The sequence below is a fragment of the Theobroma cacao genome, unplaced genomic scaffold (assembly GCF_000208745.1).
Source record: "Theobroma cacao cultivar B97-61/B2 unplaced genomic scaffold, Criollo_cocoa_genome_V2, whole genome shotgun sequence".
In the NCBI taxonomy this organism is placed as follows: domain Eukaryota; kingdom Viridiplantae; phylum Streptophyta; class Magnoliopsida; order Malvales; family Malvaceae; genus Theobroma; species Theobroma cacao.
Genome location: NW_017234728.1, coordinates 136,502 through 141,568, shown reverse-complemented (window position 1 = coordinate 141,568; position 5,067 = coordinate 136,502). Strand labels below are relative to the sequence as shown.

General features: G+C 34.0%; 1 long non-coding RNA gene across 2 annotated transcripts in view; it reads right to left on the bottom strand.

The window, feature by feature from the left end:
• Positions 1-2,703: 2,703 nt before the first annotated feature.
• Positions 2,704-5,067, bottom strand: part of LOC108663869 — a 6,239-nt gene continuing 3,875 nt past the window's right edge. Inside the window, exons 1-3 of one of the 2 annotated variants that reach the window (XR_001929976.1) lie at positions 4,505-4,540; positions 4,187-4,253; positions 2,704-2,957 (exon numbers count right to left, since the gene is read on the bottom strand). This is a non-coding gene — a long non-coding RNA (uncharacterized LOC108663869). Of the gene's footprint in view, positions 2,958-4,186; positions 4,254-4,504; positions 4,541-5,067 lie in introns of those variants that run through there. The other variant, XR_001929977.1, reaches the window with a different exon arrangement.

Here is a 5,067-nt window from a genome sequence, read left to right as displayed (position 1 = left end):
TCCATTCCAGGCACAATACGTCCAGCCATTTTTCGATGTAATTTTCTCTATCTTCGAAGTAGAACTATGTCACGACCCGGAACTCCCATCGAGCCCTTGACAACCGCCATAAAGCCTCGACAGACATTCTTCCCCCGAATGCCTTTCGAGACCTCGCAGGGCTTTTGTACCAGTTTTTCCATTCCTCTCTCTTTTTTCTGAATAATAAAATAAAATAAAAATATTAATTAAAATAATCTATTTTAATGTAAAACAATATATATATTTTTGAAACATCAAAAATTAATTTTCTGCACTTGAAAACAAAATAAATTTATACATACTGTAATATAGAAACTAGAGTATGCAATTTAAATTACAATGACACGTGGGCCCCCAAATAACTGAGAAGGTTTAAGTCTATAACCTTGCTTTCTAGGATGCAACTCCGAAATTTACTTCTCGATGCAATTGACAGTCTACTGCCTATTCTGAGCCTGAAAAATGTATAGGAAGAAGGGGTGAGATTATAAAATCCCAGTGAGTAGACAGACATCATCAAAATAATCTAAAGCCGAGTAATAGGAGACAATTAAAATAATTCATCCCAACCCATATAAATAATTGGATTTCATCCAATTACTCAACATGGCTTATGTACTTTTCAAAAACTTGGCCCTTGCTAAAAATCTATTCTCGGGGATACCCTGCAAAGGCATCTTACCGAGACTGCCAAGGCTGTTTATTGTCACACACACAAACACATTTCACCTCTGACAACATAGCCGTTCCTCGACGTTGGCTGAGTCCCAATTTCACATGGTGGCCAGAGTGAAGTGTACTCAAATCCTACCTCGGGAGTTATCCTACGCGCCTCTCCAATCGAGGTAAGCTCAATAATTGGGAACCGTGCCCCTCTAATTATTCTGGCTCACGAAACCCCCGTCACTGCAGTGCCCACTTTATAATCCACCAACCAATAAAATCACAATAGTATGACATGGCTCACTTAACACATTCAAGGCAAATCAAAGTAGTTCACATATTCTTAAAATCATAAAAATAACCAGTCATACCCACATTTATCATAAGCCATTTAATGTAAAATCATAGATAAACAACACAATCATAGTATAGGTCTCCAATTACTCTATTTTTGAAATCATTATTAAATTTCAAAAATTTTATAAAATTATTTTATAAAATCCCATTTTCCCATAAAACACAATAATTTTCTAATTAAACCATTTTTCCATAAAATCACACAATTAAATAAATCTACTCTAGATAATTAAGACGATAGTAAGTTTACTCACTGTACTAGGAGTAAATATACTCTTATTCTCAGTCCTCGGGCGTAGTCTTTTACCCGTATCAGATAGCTCACCACCTATCCACAATACATGACACAAAAAATTCAATAATTTGTGTCAAATCAATATATTTTATTTCAGGCTCTTATCCATGCGTATGCACTAGATAGGGTGTGAAATGTTTTGACAATCGCTTAATCACAGTGTCCGACCTAACTCGCCTATACACGGTGTAAATTTCTAAAATCTCCAATTCAACTCCAATTCCATCCATTTCAATTTTAATTATCCAATTATATCCACAATACCTCAATGATTGTGAATGTGGTCCAATTTATCAGTTCAGACCACAAATTATGCTTTTACCCCTAGTGGGTAAAAATTTCAATTTTTTTGCACCAAAAATTCCCATTTAATTTGCAACCTCATAATTCATCATTTTTCCATCTAATTCTCTTAAAATAAAGTCAACCTCATACTCACACACCATTGGCTAGATTCGACCTAGAGAAATTCATGGAGAAAATGAATATTTTTCTTGTTGTTTTACTCATAAACATGCTAAACTAACACTAAACACTAACATAGTTCAAAATCAAATTAATCTAACAACTTTCTCTCTCTAAACCCATATGATCAGATTTGAATCCATCATCAAAACACATAATTTAGCCATTGAAAATAAGCAGAAATACATGGAAATGATAAATCTTAAGCTAAGCTTGAAAAATCATACCTTTAAATACTTGATTCCTTGAAAAATCACACTTTTTCTTTGAATTTTCTCACTCTAGGGTTTGTTCCTATTTCTCTCTCTCTCCTGCTGGTTTTGGCTAACCCTCCCAATGAAGAATTCTGAAATTTTCAAGCCTTTTAATAGGCTTAATAAAATATTATTATTTTATTTACTTTTTAAATATTTTATTATTTTATTTTTTCTAGCCATCTTTTTTACTTTATTTTTCTACCACTCAATCCTCTTCACTTATCCATGTCTTCCATGAAATTTTTAGACTTTTCCAAAGTTTTGGTGGAGCAAATTTTTAAAAATTACACTTTTACCCCTGTAAAGTGAAAAATTACATTTTCGCCCCAAAAATTGAAAAATTTCCCATAGACATATTTTTCATCCCTTATACTCATACCATTCTCCAATTTGTCAAATGTGATCTAAATTCCCTCAAAATCTCAAATTCTGTTTGTGGGTGGAAAAATTACGATTTTGCCCCTAGATAGTGAAAATTCCGATTTGACTCCGAATTGATCCTCGAACTCTGAATTACCATTTTGAGTCATCCCTGAACTATGAAACTCTTAATTTCACCTTAAAATTTCTATTTGAACTAGTTCGAGGCTTAATCGACTCAATGGTACCATTAGGGGTAATATCGACTTTTAACGATTTCTCGAACTTCCTAAATATACAAACATTCTATCGAGCATGTGAATGACATTATAATTATTTTACAAAGCAGGGTTTGACAACAGGGTAAAGTGATCTGCATGAAAGTTATAGCTCTGTCTCTTATCTTTCCAATGATCTAAGAATCGCATCATTTGGAGTTTTGTAGCTAGAGTTATGCTCAAAAAATGGAAGCATATGCAAGCAGACTTTCGGGTCTTTCAACATCTCACTTTTCAAAATTAAGCCCAATTCTTTTATTCCTACAAAAAATATAAAAACTAATTAATAACAATCAAATTAAAAAGAATAACATAAAATTAAAATAACTCACTTAAAAAATAAACTTATAAAAATAACTAAAAATAAGTAAATTATAATTGAAAATTAAAGACTTAGCTAATATTTACTAACAAAATTGGACTGAAATAATTATATAAAATAGAATTATCACACGACCATTTAGGTTGCAAGCAACTGTTAGAACACCCACCAAGAAGGAACAGATCACATCTCTGTGACATTGGCTACTAACTACTCATTGATTTATAAAACAAATACATCTTACATGTGTGAGTCATAATGTCACATGGTGGTTCTTTAGACCACCCAATTGTGCGGCCTTGGATTCAACCCTTAGCTCAGTTTCGAAACCCAAGTTAGCCTAAAATATGCCTACTAGCTAATCTTCAAGGCCACTAGGACCAAGAAGCACACAATATGCAATATGCAATGCCAGCCCATCCACCTTAACACTAGGCTTCAGCCCAGCCAGCACTTAACACACACACACAGCAGTACAAGGTTTCTGGTCAAGAAGCTCATAGCACACCCACACAACAGCACAAAGCTTTCGGTCAACAAGCAAGCACACACTTAGCAGCACTAGGCCTTAGGCTAGCAAACAAGCATGTAGTAGAGGATTGAAGAAAATAGAGAATAAAAGAGAACTAGTGTCACGACCTGGTACTCCCCTCGAGCCCGTGACAACCGCCGTAATGTCCCGGTAGACATTCATTACCCGGAGTGCCAACTGGAACCCCGCAAGGCTTTAGTACCATTTTTTTTCATCTCCCATGTGAGTAATCATCGCCAAACCTCGTTTTTTAAAGAATTTTAAGCTTTTTCCCTTTCAAAACTGTGGAAAAATAATTTTCGCCTCACAAAGACGTTTTCATCATTTTTCCTCGAAATTTTCTGAACCTGACTAAAAATGTAGTAGATGAGTGGAAAACACATACTTCATGATTTAAAATAAATTTGGGTGTCTAAAACATTTATTAAAAATGATATTGTAATTATTTGAATAAAATAAAAATATTCTAATTTCTTGTGAAACAATATTTATAAAGTCATCGGTAAAAAAATTTTGTAATGTAAAAGCTAAAAAAATTCATACGTACTATAATACGGATAATCGGGATATGAAATTTACTTTACAGTGACTTGTGGGCTCAAAAGGAACAAAAGTGCACAAAGGCAATAAACTTACAGTTTTTGGAGTAGTAAAGCCGACTATAATTCTTGACAATATCTGCTATCCACAAGCTACCTCGAGCCTGAAATGGTTGAAAAAGAGGGTGGTGAGATTATAAAATCCTAGTGAGTAAACAGATACCATCTAAACCATCTAAAGTCTAGTAAATGGAGACAAATAAAACAGTTTAACATACTGAAATTCATCACCTTTCAACTTGATTCAACTAAATGAAATTAATTCATATAAATCGAGTAATTAACATGGCTTATGAATTTCTTAAAAGCTTTGGCTCATGCCAAAATCATTATCATACTCAGTCATCAGGGATACCTTGGTCGAGGGCTATCTCAAATCGAGTCCGCCAAGGCTATTAAAAAGTTATGCACGCATAAATCATATTTTTATTTCGAAAACATAGCCGTTCCTTGGCGTTGGCCAAGTTCCCCCTCACATGGTGATTTGACGTGAAGTGAACTCTAAAAGTATTAACCTCAGGAGTTATCCATCCGCGCCTCTCAAACTAAGGTATGAATATAACGGGGTTACCGTACCCCTCTAACAGGCCGGTCCACGGAACCCGCCCACTGCAGTAAGCTAATAATTATCCCACCAATCAATAAAATTCAATAACATTATATGACAATTATTGTAATTCACAGCCTTTCAAGGCTAAATACACAGTTCATATATTTCAACACAAATACCAATTCAGCCATTCATGCAAATATTGTCATAAGCCATTCGATTCAAACCATGAATTTACAACACATGAAAATAGTCTCCAATTACTCTTTTTTCAAACCATCATTTCATTTCAAGACAATGTTATAAAATCATTTCATTAAATCACATTTTAATTACAAAACACAAAGATTTACCATTTAACTCATTTT